The sequence below is a fragment of the Typopeltis vanoorti genome, chromosome 17 (genome assembly GCF_054136105.1).
Source record: "Typopeltis vanoorti isolate ZY-2024b chromosome 17, IOZ_Tvanoo_1.0, whole genome shotgun sequence".
Lineage (NCBI taxonomy): Eukaryota > Metazoa > Arthropoda > Arachnida > Uropygi > Thelyphonidae > Typopeltis > Typopeltis vanoorti.
The window spans coordinates 12,254,695-12,271,645 of record NC_143565.1 but is presented as its reverse complement, the minus strand read 5'-3'; positions in this window follow the sequence as shown (position 1 = coordinate 12,271,645).

Here is a 16,951-nt window from a genome sequence, read left to right as displayed (position 1 = left end):
CAAATTCCTGCTATGTACCCTCAAGGGGTGTACAGGATACGATAGTACTACATGGAAAAAATTACATCATTATTAATTTCCTATCTACAATTTTCCTCCAAATCAGTCTGTTACTTGTCGACTCCAACATTATCAGATCTCATATTTCTATCGTCTAAGACACTTTGTACCGTATCAATCCACCTATATCTTGGTCTTCCTCTGGGTCATTTTCCTGCCAACCTGGCAGAGAACACTTGTTTTGCTAATCTTTCCTCGCCCATTCTGTTCAAGTGACCATACCACCTGAGATTAGCTCTGCTAACGCATTTCTGGATGCTGACAACGTCAAGTTCTTTCCTAATATCCTCGTTTTTAATATGATATTGCCATTGATGCCATCTGTTCATGCCTATAATCTTTCTCAGGACTCTCATATCTGTGGTCTCTAGTCTTTGGTCAAGTGTTTTACTTCTGACCCAGCTCTCAGATCCATAAGTTAAAACTGGTTTGAACACTGTCTTGTATACAGCTGATTTAGTGTTCTGACTAATTTCTCTCTTATTCCATATGAATTTATTCAATTGACTTCCCACCATACCAGCTTTGCTGATTCTGTTGTATATTTCTATATTTAATTTACCATCTTCAGTAAAAATCATGCCTAAATAGCTGAAATGTTTTACTTGTTACACAGGTTCTCCATTCACAACACAGTTGACATTTTCAATGATTCTGCCTATTTTCATTGTCTTTGTCTTTTTATTGCTGACCTTCACACCATATCTATTACAACAGCTATTCAATTTAGTCAGAGAATCTTGCAGACTTGTAGCGGATTTATTTAGAAGTATAACATCATCCACATAAAGCAAAGAGCTGACATTAACATCTCCAATTTTGATATCATGTTTAATACCACTTTCCTTCATAATGTGATCCATATAGATAATGAATAACAGAGGGGATAATGTACATCCTTGTCTCACACCAGATTTAACATTAAACCATCTTCCTGTACTTCCTTCAATTCTAACTGCTGACTTACAACTAAAATAAACACTAAGTATTGCTTGATATAATGCCCCATTGACACCATATAACTGCAGCGTATTGAATAGCTACTCTCTTGGCACCTTGTCATATGCCTTTTCCAAATCGACAAAACTTAAATACAGATCTTTGTTATATTCCCATGCTTTCTTGACTATTTGTCGTAAAGTGAAGATCTGATCCTGACAGCCTCTATTTGGCCTGAATCCAGCTTGTTCTACACCAAGCTATTCTTCCACAATTCTTCTCAACCGTTTCTCAAGTATACTTGCATAGATCTTGCCAGGAACACTCAGTAGGGAAATACCTCTGTAATTCTCACATTCAGTTTTATTTCCCTTTAAATATATGGGTACTATGAGAGCTCTACTCTAATCATCGGGAATTCGTCCCTCTGTCCAGGCTTTCTGAACTATGCAGTGCAGCCACTGTACGACTCTCACACCACCATATTTCAGCATTTCTGGTTGAATATCATCTACTCCTGCTGCCTTTCCACATTTCAAGCCTTTGATGGCTTTTTCTACTTCAAGTATGGATATGTATTCCTGACTGCATGCCTGGTCAGTGTTTTTTACCACTGTGCTGTCATCACTGCTTGTTTCATTTAGCAGTTTTTCAAAGTAATTACTCCATACTTCAAGGATATCTTTTTCTCCCGTTTTCATGTCACCTTTAACATCTCTAACTCCTTTTACAGCACTCTTTCCTCCATTCCTAAGCTTCTTCAACAACTTCCAGAATATTTTGCCACCTTCTTGATATTTATTTTCTATATTCTTGCCAAAGTCCTCCCATGACTTTTGTTTAGCTAGTTTTACACAGTGTTTAGCATTCTTGCATTTGTCTCTGTATTCTCTAAGAGCACAAGCTGACTTATTTGACAGGAACTTTTGATATTCTTTTTTCTTTTCCTTCACTGCCTCTTTAACTTACTGTGTCCACCAGGGAGTTCTGATTTTTTTATCCTTACAGACAACCTCACCACATGCCTCTCTGGCAGAATCAATCAATGTTTTCTTCAGAGTTTGCCACTGAATCTCCAAGGTTTGATTCCTGTTCTCAAACTCTTTCATTTTTTTCTTCAATAAGCTTTATGTATTTTAGTCTACGGTTCACATCTGAGAGCTGCTCAACTTTTATTCGCTTTAAAACTTTCTTACATGTTATTCTTATCAATATGAAATTCAATTTTATCTTGCTCAAGACTAGATAGTGATCACTTCCAATTTCAAATCCTCTGTACACTCTGGTGTCCTGCACCAAGGAGAACACATCACTATCAACAATAACATAGTCAATGAGACTTTTCTTATTCCTAGCCTCTTCTCTCCATGTGAATTTGTGCACATTTTTATGTTTGAACATGGTGTTCGTAATAACCAGTCCATGTCCTGAGCAGAAATCCAACAGATATTTGCCATTATTATTAGCTTTGCTCTTTTCTCCAAATTTTTCCAAAATATTTTTGTATGTCTCACAATCATTTCCTACTCTGCTATTTAGATCCCCAACAAGGACCAACTTTTCATTTTTCATTGTGTCAGTTGCTTTTTCTGAAGCTTCAAAAAATTCCTCCACTTTACATTAGTAGAACCTTCTGTGGGACCATAGGCACAAATAAGTCTCACTGTCCAGTTCCCCATTTTCATATTTGTCCACATTACTCTACTTGAGTAATATGCTATATGTTATATGTTAATCTGTTTGTTAATGTCCACTATATGTTAATGTATATATTAATATGTTAATGTCCGCTATATGTTAATCTCAGCAATTTTACTTTAAGCAAATGATGTTATATCCTTCAATAAATTCTGTTCTGGCACAAGGATGCAGGATTCCTTAACTAAACTGAATAACTGATGTAATAAATTTGGCAAAAAAAAAAAAAAATTAACAACAACAAAAAAGAACAAAAGACTATGAAAATAAGGCAACACATAGAAAACATAAGCTGTGTCCTGAATGGAGACCTACAGAAAGAACAAAATATTTTAGCAATTAGGCACAGTTTTTAGTGAATATGGCAAACTAAATATTGAAACAGAGCTAAAGAAGTAAGGTATGGTGGGGAATCAACTGAATAAATTTATATGGAATAAGAGAGAAATTAACTAAGTTATCAATACATAGCGTGCCCAACTTTTTGATCTAAAAGGTTTATGAAAAATTATGGGAATGAACAGATGGCATGAACCACATTAAAAATGAAGATATTGCAAAAAAGAAGTTGGCATTATGCATGCAGTATTGTGTAAGCAGATTTAATTTCAGGTAATATAGTCACATAAACAGAATGGGAAAGGAAAGGTTAACAAAACAGGTGTTTCATGCTCAGAAAAAGATCCAGATGAAGTTGTAGTTCGATCAGAATATCCTATACATGAAACTACACATCAGGAATCTGATTGAGCTATACAGGCAAACTCTGATAAAGCAATTTACTGAAATGCTACATCACAATGGTATCACAGCAAGCCTTAGTTCATTAATTTGATTATTTATATAAATATTTACACAATTAACTTTTCATACTTCACATACCATCATTACTATAATTTTCTTCAGATGACTGAACAATTCTGACAGTTTTTCAAAAGAATTCCCATAAGCTCCATCTTTCCTATCTTCTTTTGTTTGTGATCTTGATTTAAAAGTAAAAGAAAATTACAGTAAATATGATACAGAAGAAATATAATATTTATTATATAAAAATGGAAAGGATTTTAACTATTATCATATAAAATGTTTCATGATAGTTCAAAGTGTCGTGTTTGGTATTTTTTTCCCCTAGATATGCATACAAACCACAAGAGTAAAAACCATGGCTCACTCCACTATATTTACATACTATAATCTCTCTCTCTCTCTTCCAAGTATCATGCCTGGCTGCCTTACACCTCTGCTAGATACAAACTATAATTCCAACTGCTTGGTCTGCTTTTCTTACCCACAGACTATAGCATATGAGATTTAAGAAAGTTGTCTGACATGTTCCTTGCCAATCCTGCTTCTATTGTATCAATAAATCTCGACAACAAAATAATAACGTACATCCCGATCTGAGGTATAATTTACACTTGCATAATTAGTGATTGACTGACATATGTGCAATCTTTTTAACAAAGATGAATAAGTGTGTGTGAGTGAGTGAGTGAGAGTATGTGTGTGTGCGTGTGTGTTGTGTGTGAGTGCATGTGTTGTGTGTGTGAGTGAGTGAGCGAGCATGAAAATGACACACCTTGAACCTTCACTAGTAGCAAGTCTTAAAGAGCATATATACTCTGTTCCCACATTTTGCTAATCCTTATTCAGTAATGCATAACATGCAAGCTCCTTTTACTTTGCTGACTCCACTACCTCCCATAAGTAAGGTGACCAGATTTTTAGGAAGACAAACTAAGACAAAACGATTATTTAAAAGCTAAACGAGTACAAAATAGTAGCCAATATGAGATCGACCTCATTGAGATACAGAAACCTTTCCTAATCCTATGGTCTCCACTCTTTAAAAGTGTTGCAAATGTTTACTAGGGAGATATGATTCAAGGTGGTTTCCTGTTGCATTCCTTGCCATAAGTATTTATCCTTGTAGCTGTGTGTGTTCACGTGACCGGTTTGCCTGTTTTGAGGGATGAAAATATCCAAGTTACTGGTAGGAAAAAACCCTCTACCACCGTACAAGACCGATTAACTCACCTTTAGTCGAAAGAGACCAGAAAAAGGTTCCTCATGTCATGGATGGGAATCAAACCCAGGTATTTCTGACCAAAGGACTGTCTATACGGACTGAGCTACACAGGCTCACAGAAACCTTTATTCAGAAAATATTGCATATCCTATCGTGTTCATCATCAGATTTCATTTCCTTAAACTGAGTTCCTTTAGTAAGTCTTTATTTAATTTATTTTTCATTCAGAAGCCATATTGCACATGATGAAAATTTATAAAATTATCATTTATCATAATTATCACTTAGAAAGAAACAAACTTAATGTTATTTGGTCTGATTGTTTGACCGTCGTGAACACATGTACATATTACATGTGTGCACGACATGTTATTACTATATTAACATGTACACATAAATGCTTCTATTTTCTCATTTGCTATTTACTTATTTGTGTTTGATAAAATTTCATTAGGTCATGTAGCATAAAGTGACATGATCAACTTACCTACATGACCTACAATACTATAGTTGTTGTTTAAGAGATACTTGTCGCATGAGAGGCTTCTTCAATTAACATGAAAAAACAAGCGATAAGTAATACTATTTATTTTAGGACATATATTTCAGCCTTAAATATATGATTCTCATGTTTTCTTGTGTTAACTAAAGTACTATAATAACCCAACTAGCATGGGTTATAAAAGACAAAGTCAGTAATTTCTTTCTTTTTTTCTTTCTTGCACATACAAGTGCATGTACAAAAATAAGTAAAAAAAAATAAAATAAAATAAAACATAATAAAATCTCCGAGTACATATTATTGGTTTAGCCCCTCCTCCTCTTTCCAGTTAAGCAGCTTGACTGATTTCCCAAAAATAATGTATGACGTGATTCTGATGGCATCCCATTATTCATGTTATATTTATTACAAACGTTTGTATACAATGATGATTATTTATATTTGAAATTTTTCTTTTGGTGTCTATTTCATCATCAAATTCCTGATGATAATCATCAGGAATTTGATGATGAAACATCAACATTATCAAATTTTCTGTCTTCTAAGGCACTTTTTACTGTATCAATCCATCTACATCTTGGTCTTCCTCTGGGACTTTTTCCTGCTGACTTGGCAAAAAACACTTGCTTTCCTCTCCCTCATTCTGTTGAAGTGACCATATCACATGAGAATACCCTGAATACAGGACATTATAACAGCGCTACATGAAAAAGTTATACCATAACTAGCTTCTCATCAACAATTTTGCTCCAAATCAAAAATCCAACATTATCAAATTTTCTGTCTTCTAAGGCACTTTTTATTGTATCAATCCATCTACATCTTGGTCTTCCTCTGGGACTTTTTCTTGCTGACTTAGCAAAGAACACTTGCTTTCCTCTCACTCATTCTGTTGAAGTGACCATACCACATGAGATTAGCTCTGCTAACATATTTCTGAATGCTAACAATGAGAGAAATTGTCCAAAAATGTATTCCTTGACAGAATAAATTTTGTCAAGTTCTATTCTAATATCCTCATTTTTAATATGATACTGTATTGATGCTATCTGTTCACTCCACTGATCTTTCTCAGAACCTCTCAATATCTGTGGTCTCCAGTCTTTGATCAAGTGTTTTATTTTTAAACCAGCTCTGTCACCATAAGTTAAAATTAGCTTGAATACTGTTTTGTATACAGCTAGCTTAGTATTTTGACTAATTTCTCTCTTATTCCATATAAATTTATTCAGTTGACTTTCTACAAAGAGCTAAGATTAGCATCGTCAATTTTGATATCAGATTTAGTAATAGTTTCCTTCATAATGTGATCCATACAGATAATAAATAACAGTAGAGATAATGTGCACACTTATCACATGCCTGATTTAACATTGAATTATCTTCCTGTACCACCTTCAATTCATCTGCTGACTTACAGCTTAAATAGAGACTACATATGGCTCATTATAATGTCCCATTTACACCATATAATGCTATCGCTTTGAAGAGCTTTCCTCTGGGCATCTTCTCATATGCTTTTTCCAGACCTATGAAACTTAATACAAATCCTTGTATTAATCAACTCTTAACTATGTATAAATCTCAAACCTGCCCACGGTTAAGAATACTGCTCATGAAATATACAGATTCACTTCAGCCTCTATCTGTGTTTCAGCACTGTGTCTATGCTATAGGAGCTTCCATGGTCATTGCTCCAGAGAATTAGCAACCATTATTCCTCCACTTTCTGTTACACCTGTTAATGCAAGAGCAGCAGCAGCCCAGCATCCCTTTTCTCCTCTTCCTCTTTTATTCCATCCACCTCTGGAACAGCCTTCCTCACAAAGTATTCCAAAACTACAATCTGCAGCTGCTCAAGAAAAAAAAATCAATGAATTTCTATATCTGTCCTCACTGGCACTGATGTGCTTATAGCTCTCGTGACCTTTCATGTATGAGATCAATATAAAAAATAAATAAATGCATAAATAATATAAAACCTCAAAGATTACATTTTGGAGAAAGTACAGTTACGAACTATGTAGCATCTCCCATAACATCATGAGAAGTCAGTTATTTAGTGATCATGTAAAACAGGCCCTTTTTTTTTTAATCTTTTTTGGACACCATTTGTTGTTAAATGGTGCCAAACACAAACATGAATTAAACTGCAATAAAATGGAAAGCTAACAAGAACAGCGAAGTTAACAATAAGAAAACTTGCTCTGCTGAAAAGAAACCTGAAGATATTGAAAATGAATTAACCTCAGAAATTGCAACATAAAAAGATTATCAGGCAGACAATGTGGGAAATTACAAAACGTCGAGAGACATTTAAAGGAACAAAGGGAAGACAAGAAACTTAAACATCAAAATTAGAAACAACAAAGCACTAAATCAGGTAAGATACTATTGCATAAGGGTAACCAGGTAGATAAAATAGATTATTAAAAAAAAAAAAAGATATCTAGTATAGTAATTCCACCATAATGACCTCCCATCGATGACCAAGTTATTACTTCATGCTTTCCCAGTACAAAAATCAAAAATGTAACAGATGAAACCGAAAAACAGAAAAGTAAAAGATAATTCTAGTAGATTTGAATGATTTAACTATCAATAAGTTCATTATAAGAAATGAAGAAGCAAGCGTGAAGGGTGAACAACATTATTATATTAAGCAGATATGATAGAAATTAATTAAGAAGAGCTATGATAGTAAATGGTTCAATGTTTAGGCTGTGCAGAAGGAATGGATGTTTTTGGATGTGGAGTTGTATGAGTGAAGAGAAATAATTAACTGGTAGGAAACCTAACACAGAGAGTAAGGAAAACTGGATTATGATTATGAGAATGGTGAAAAACTGTGTACGAGGGCTGTTCGATAAGTCCGTGCAAAGTTTAAGGGATGGCACCACCAGTACATATCGAGGGTATTTTTAGTTGCTGGCAACTGCTGGAGGATCACACACTAAGTTTCAGTCAGACAGATCTATTACTCTGCTTGGCATTCATTTGAATCATCAAGTACCATGATTTGTGAAAAAAGGACGAAAAAGAATTTAGTGTAGTAATTAAACATTACTTTTTGAAAGGCAAAACGGCTCAGGAAAGCAAAGCAAAGCTTGATAAGCATTATGGTGAGTCTGGACCTTCGATCAGAATGGTTTATAAGTGGTTTAGTAACATTCAAAGTGGCCATATGAGCACAAGTGATGCTGAACATTCTGGACACCCTGTCGAGGTCACTACTCCGGAAATTATTAAAAAAATCCATGATATGGTGATGGATGATAGAAGAGTGAAGGTGTGTGAAATTGCTAAGGCTGTAGACAACTCAAATGACCATGTACATAATATTTTACATGAACATTTACATATGAGACACTATCTGCAAGATGGGTGCCGTGTTTGCTCACAATGGATCAAAAACGTCAACGTGTGAACTGTTGCAAGGACAGCTTGAAGCTGTTTCAATGGAATTCAGAGGAATTTCTGGCATTTTGTAACAGTGGACGAAACATGGATTCATCACTACCAACCTGAGACCAAGGAACAGTCAAAACAATGGGTTGCAAGTGGGGAATCTGCACCAAGGAAAGCGAAACCATTACTTCAGCAGGAAAGGTTAGCCACAGTCTTCTGGGATGCTTCTTGGAAAAGGGTAAAACAATTACCGGAGTGCATTATGTGACTTTGCTGGATCATTTAAATAATGAAATAAAGGAAAAATGACCACACTTGGCAAAAATGAAGATTCTTTTTCATCACGACAACGCACCCACTCACTCCTCTACAATTGTGACTGCAAAATTGTTCGATTTACACTACAAAGTCCTTTCGCATCCCTCATACTCTCTAGATTTGGCTCCCTTGGACTACTATCTGTTTCCAAACATGAAAAAATGGTTGGCAGGAAAGAGATTTTCGGCAATCACCACATGAGGTGATTGCCGAAACAACTGCCTATCTGGGCAGTGGCCCTTTCCTTAATGCATAGCAATATAGATGTCTGCAAGGAGATGTGTTTTGCATTATGGGAGATACTGAGACAAGGAATGATGAGAGCTTGATTGACCTTTGCTACGAGTTGCCAAGGGATGTACCACCTTACCTCAGTCCTGAAGATATTTTCAGGTGCAAACTTTGTTTGCTTACACTTGGATAAAGGATTAAACTAAATTTATTATATCCAAAAAACCTATTTTGAAAAGTTGGATAAATCATACTATATGGATGGGATGAAAAAACTCAAGCATCGTTGAACTAAGTGTATAGACCTCAATGAGACTATGTTGTAAAATAAAAAACGTTTGTCCCAAAAAAATTATGTTTTCTTCATTTTTGCACAGACTTATCGAACAACCCTCATATAACGATTACCATATTATGAAATTGTGTTAATGATAGGAATGTGCATACCATGGAATTATTGAGGAGAGAATGGCTGTGTGATTCTCCAGTTCAGACTTATTAAGTAAGTGCAAGGATGCCTGCTTACGTATGGCATTAGATAAGAACAGAAATCTGCAAGTGGCCTTCAAGCGTGTCATGCATGCTACAGAAGCGAGTACCAAAATAGGATACAAGTAACTTACATCAGAACAAAAATGCCAGGAGTATATGCACTGAAGTTTTTTATTGAGACATGTATTCAGAAAAACAAATAATAACTTTCCTTACAGCAAATAGTTCAACCAAAAACTAACTGGTCGTCATCATCATCAGTATAATCACAAGGTAAGCTAAAACAAAAAACGTTAATCCTATTTACAGAGCTGAGCCACATATCAAAATGTCACCTTGTGGGAGGTGACACAATTAAATAGGATTACATTTCAAGCCAAAATTCAAATAAAGTAACTGAAATAAAAATTAGATAATAAACTGAATGACAGAGCATTATATGAGAACAACATTAAAAAAATAAAATAAAATAAATAAAAAAGAAGGGGGAAAGCACTATTGTGTACCATTTATGAGGTGACTCTCTTAAATCTTGGCAATAAAGTGGCATTCATTCCAATTTAAATTTGATCAGTGTGGAAGTGCTTTAGCACTATCTTTAAATAACCACATAAAGCTAAACCAACATCGATGCAAGAGGTCTGTAAACTCCATGCTCAGCAAGAGCAGATTGTTTAGGTATATTGTTGTTAATATATAATTGCTGTTTATAGTTATTTTTCAACACAACTTCCTGTTTATCCCAAGTATGAGTGGAGGACTTACACTGGACCTGGTAAACACCAGGGAAGAAGAGAGGAGCTGTTTATCTTTTGTGGATGGTAACCAAGAGGAGATTTTGTTGATAGGAAAAACTACAGAAACTAAACTGTATCTCTTCGGAATCTCACAATCATTTCAGACATGCTTGTGACATATGGGATAAGGAGCTGTAGAGGTTCAGGGTTCTTGGAGATGGGCTTGTAATGATGTACTGGATGATGCGTAATTCTCATTGGAGAGCTTAGGAATTGAAGCAGACAACATCTGCTCTGTTGAGCAAAGATCTGAAGATGTCTACTTGCTGAGATGAATGATGTCCTGAATCTTGTTGTATGTAGCAGCCTCTGAAAGTAGGTTTACTTTCAGAGGCTGCAACATACAAGATTTCAGAAGGGGCATATGGAAAAACGAGAACATTGAGGAAAGCTAATTTTCCATCCTTTTCTTTCTCTATAGTGCATGTGAAATGTGGCCAAGTGTTGATTTTTTGTTAAAAAAGGAAGGTAGGAATACTTCTGAATCTGGCCAGATGGCAAATATATTCATCCACATACCATACTCAAAAGGAAGGTTGAGGGTTGTATTGAAGAGAATAGTGATTCCTCACATACTCAAAGTAGAAATTGGCCAATGCAAGTGACACAGGGCTTTCCATAGCAGTTCCTTCAATCTGTTTGTAGATTTGGTTTCTGCAGATGAACAATAGGCTGAGTGTTTGAGTTGAGTTCCCTCCAGAGAGAGGGAACTCCTCTAATAACAGTTGGTTAGTTAGTCTGATTAGTGTCACCATCCCTGTAGAAACTTCAATACTCGTGATTATTGAAGATATGATTATGCTATAGTGCCTAAAACAATTTCATACCTGGATTTCCTACATAACACTGAAAGGAACTTAATTACTCTCTCTCTCAAGTGATCACACTAATAAACTCCAACTAGAAGTATCCTCAGTACTACTCAGAGCTAAACTTCCTCCCCTAAACTGATCTCTAGCTGAAATCAAGGTCCTAAAAACCCTTGAGAAATAACAACCAGCTCACTATTAACCAAAGCAGACAAAGGCAAAGCTGCAGTGATCATGGATACCATCAAGTACAATGAAAAAATTTCTCTTCTGTTACAAGATTAGTCCACTTACCAGGAGATTACTCAAACCCTACCAATAGTCAAATCAACAAACTTAAGTCTTACTCAACAAAGTGATGAGCTGGTATGAAGACACTTCATGGCCAATCAATAATACATAAATGAGTTCCACTTAGACCCATTGGTGATTGCATACATACCCCCACTTATTGCTTAGCTAAACTCCTAGCTAATTTTTAAGTTCCCCTACTGGCCACACTTCTACAAGCTTCTACGAAAAATTCATCTGAATTTCTGAAAAAAAATAAAAAAACCTAACAATTCAAACCCACAGACCTGATGGTCAGCTTTGATATCCAGGCTGACACTCTTCAACTGTTATCATAAGTTTCCTCAAGACATAGCTGAATTGTTCAACTTTCATGCATTCAGGCTATTTATTCTGCAGAAACCAATACAGGAAGCCCCTTATCACCTGCTCTGGCCATTTCTACTTAGAGAATGTTGAGGAATCACTATTCTCTTCAATACAACCCCAATCATCCTTTTGGATATGATATGACATATTTGCCATCTGATCAGATTCAGAAGTATCTCTATCTACCTTTTTAACCAAAATCAACTTCACCCTGGAGAAAGACAAGGATGGAAAATTAGCCTTCCTGGATGCCATCATTTCCCAAACCCCTTCTGGAATACTTGCTCCATCTATTCACCATAAACCTACCTTCAGACGTGTGCTACATACAACATACAACAAGATTTAGGACATCATCTCAGGAAGTAGACATCTTCAAATCTTTGCTCAACAGAACAGATGTTATCTGCTCCAATTCCCAAGCTCACCAATGAGAATGGAGCATCATCCAGTGTATTATAGTACAGAATGGCTTCACCTCAAGGAAGTTGAAATGCAGTGTTGACACTTATGAGCCCATCACCAAGAACCCTGAACCTGTACAGCAAGTTCCTATCCCATACATTGCAGGCATGTCGAAAATTACTGCTGAGATGCTGAAATGATACAGTTTAGTTCCTATAGTTGTTTTCTATCTTGGTTACTATCCACGAAAGATAAACAGCTCCTCTCTTCCACCCTGGTGTTTAACAGGTCCATTGTGAGTGCCTCCACTGATACTTTGGACAAACAGGAAGCTGTGTTGAAAAATGACTACAAAAACATCTATGCTATATCAGCAATAAACCTGAAAAATTTGGTTTCGATCAGCATGGAGTAGACACTAACCACAGAATCCTCTGGTCCAATAGTCACCTTTTACATCAGGCAGGTTTAGGTTTCAGTGATTATTTAATGGAAGTGCTGAAGCACTTCTACACTGTCCAAATGTAAATCAGAATGACTGTCTCCCTATTTTCAAGATTTAGGAGCATCTCCTCCTCATAAATATAAAGTAATACTGCTTTCCTCCCTCCTTTTTTTTTAAAATATTGCATAATGCTATATCATTCAATATAATGCTATTTCACTCAATTTATTATCTAAGTTTTAATTCAATCATTTAATTTTGGTCTGAATTGTAATCCTGTTTTATTTTGTAACCACCTGCAATGTGACATTCCAGCACATGGGTTAATTCTTTAAAAGGATTAACATTCATTATTCTAGCTTCACATTGTCATTATGCTGACGCACTGATGATGATGACCAGTTAGTTTCTGATCAAAATACTTGAAATAACAAAAATTATTTATTCTTGTGAATATGCATTTAATATACTTTATTATGTCACAAATGTCATTAAAAACCTCACTAAAAATACATATCAAAAGGCTGCTTAGGTGATGGTGTATTATTCATATTAGAGCTTTACAGTATAGACAACACCGAAAAATTAACAAATAAATATTCTTTGAATTTATTAATATATTAATATCCAACATCATCATCAGAGAACAAATTATAACTGTGACAAAGCACACAAGCACTACACTAATATTTTGAAACAATTCAGATAGCCTGATTTTCTCTAAATTAACTTCATGGTTAACCAGCTCATAAAGGGCACCTTCTTAGGACATTAGTTCTGTATTAGTTACAAACTGAATTGTTTGTTTCTGATACTCCTGGCATTTCTTCATATTAGTGCTTCATGGCATAAACCATGAAGCAGATGCAAAAATAAATTAATGTTGGAGCATCAAATCGTACAAAACCAGTCTCACTGGTGAGATCTGGGTTTTAGAGACAGATATATTAACTGGTAGCGAGTGTAAGGACTACAGTATATTTAGGAAGTACAGACATCAGAGGATGGGAGTGTGCTAGTGCTAGTGCTAATGACTTCAGTCCAGTCAGAAATGAAAGCTATGACTGCAATACCAGTAACAATTTTAGATCTGGTAGTGAGTTTAGACACACCTGGTATGAACTGGAGTTAGTCTAACAAGAACAAATACGTGATAGGAAAGACCTAGTGAGAGCAAAATGCATTACCAAATAAATATAATGAATGCAAACCAAGTAATCATCATGGGTGCCTTTAATTATATCAAAAGACAAAGTTCATTACTGACGATGCAAATGCTGATATGCAATACTTGCAGATGATTTAGATTGGCTAGAATTGTGGGCACGTGAAAATGGATATTAGTTCAATGTTATGCTTATTAAATTACTTAAGGAAATTACAACATACAAAGGATATAAATTAAATTAGACTTTAATCTATAATTCCAATATTTCAGCAACGTCACGTTGCCAATTTCAAAGGAACTTAAAATAAAGACATGTGCATGCAGGCACTACACACAGTAAATGAAGACAAAGCAGGAAGCTGTTGTATCTCCTAAAAGTTCTGATGACGCCCACTAGCGAGCAATGTAGATATTCTTGGCCATTGGGCTGAAGGTATTCTGATGTAAGTCTCCCTAATATGGGGTAGTCTCATGAAACTTTGTTGAGGTTTGGCATGTTTCTTAGGGCTGACACTGATTCCATGAATAGCCTTTCAAATTTAAATTTACTACGGCGTATTACTGTGGCTTTTTTCCACCATTTTCTGTGGCATATATCCAGAGCATGGTCGGCAAGACCAGAGTGGCTGTGCTGGTGAAAACAGATGTAGTCCTTGTCTTCTGAAATTCTGATATTCGCTGTCCTCCCTGTTTGGCCAAAGTGGGACAGTTTACAGCTGCATGGGACCTGGTATACACCAGATAGGTCTAAAGGAAGTATTTGGTCTTTTGTGGAGCGGATAAGGGATGCCAATTTTCTATATGATCTGTAACAAGTGGTCAAGTCATGTTTTTTTAGGATGTTTGTAATTTTCACCGAGGCCTCGGATGTAGGGAATGGTGATGGATTTAGAGTAATCCTTGTTGTGAAAGGGGGGGGGGTAGTTGTGGTTCACTGGTTTCAATATTTTTTGGAATTTTTGGGGGGTAGCGATAGCTACCCCCCAAAAAGGATGGATACATTGTTGGTGAATGTATCTGCATGTATGGATGGATTTTCTATATACTGAGAAGACCAAGGTTCTGTCAGGCTGGCAGGTGACTAGTGTGTCTAAGAAAGGGAGGCTATTGTTTTTCTCCTTTTCCAGGGTGAACTTGATTCTGGAGTGTTGGTTGTTAAAATGTGTTAGGAAGGAGAGGAGGGCGTCAGAGCTATGTGGCTAAATAGTGAACACAACGTAGCAAAGCCATATGATTGGTTTCTGTGGGGCAGAGTTTAAAGCTTTCTCTTGAAAGGTCGAGTTTTTAAGTGTTTCTCTTGAAAAGGAGGGGGGAGAGTGGTGAACCCATGGCTATCCCCTCTATTTGTTTGTAGAATTTTCCTTGCCAAACGAAATAGCTTGAGTTCATAGTGAACTAAAATAGGGCTCAGATATTGGGAGGAAATTTAGCTCTAAGGTTTCTTTGAGTGGGACATTTGTGAATAAGGAGGAGACATCGAAAATGACCATTATGTCAGTATCTTGGAGTGTAAGGTTTTCTACGCTGCCTTTGAAATGGGCTGAGTTTTTTATGTGTGATGGTGTGTTGCCAGTATAGTGTGAGCACTTTGGCCAAATCTTTAGCTAATTTGTATGTGGGGGAATCAAAGCCATCCACTATGAGATGTAATGGCACATTTTCTTTATGTATTTTTGGGAGTTCATATCTATGTGTGTGTGTGTGGGGAGGGGGGTTAAACAGTTTTAATTTGTTAATGACTTCTACAGGCCAAGAAGTGACCTTCATAAGGAGCCTATGGAGTTTTCTAATTTGTGAGTTGGTGGGATTGTACTCAATAGGGAGGCAAGTAGCCCGATCTAATAATAGAGCTTTAAGCTTACCTGTGTATTCCACTTGGTTAAGTACTACTGTGGCGTTACCTTTATCCGCTTTAGTGATTATTATTTCTTTGTTTTTCTTCAATTCCTGTAGAGATTTATATTCCTTATTGGATAAGTTGGCCAACTCTTTTATGGAGACTTTTGAAGAGAAAGCCTCAAACTCTGCACCACAGAAACCAACCGTACGGCTTGTTACGTTGATGATGTGTTTGCTATTTGGCCACATGGCTCTGATACACTCCTCTCCTTCCTAACACACTTAAACAACCAGCACCCCAGAATTAAGTTCACCTTGGAAAAGGAGAAACAACAGCCTCCCTTTCTTAGACACACTAGTCACCTGCCAGCCTGATGGAACCTAGGTCTTCTCAGTTTATACAAAACCCACCCATACAGACAGATACATTCACCAACAATCTCCCCCCCCCACACACACACACAACAATATGGAGTTATTAAGACACTAGACAACAGGGCTAAACTTAATGACAATGCCCTAACCTCATCTGCAACACTTTCTCAGCCAATGCCCACCCCCCAAATCAAAAAAATATTGAAACCAGTGAACCACAACCCCCCCCCCCCACTTCACAACAAGGATTACTCTAAATCCATCACCATTCCCTGCATCCGAGGCACCTCAGAAAAAATTACAAAAATCCTAAAAAAAAACATGACTTGACCATTTGTTACAGACTATATAGAAAATTGGCGTCCCTTTTCTGCTCCACAAAAGACCAACCACTGCTCTTAGACCTACCTGGTGTATACCAGGTCCCTGGCAGCTGTAAACTGTCCTACTTTGGCCAAACAGGCAGGACAGCAAATATCAGAAAACAAGGACTACATCTGTTTTCACCAGTACAGCCACTCTGGTCTTGCCGACCATGCTCTGGATACACGCCACAGAATACGGTGGAAAAAAGCCACGGTAATACACCGTAGTAAATTCAAATTTCGAAGGCTATTCATGGAATCAGCGTCAGCCATAAGAAACATGCCAAACCTCAACAAATTTGGTTGCATGAGACTACCCCATATTTGGGAGACTTAATCAGAAGACTTTCAGCCCAACGGCCAAGAATACCTACATAGCCCGCTGGGGGGCATCATCACGACTTTTAGGAA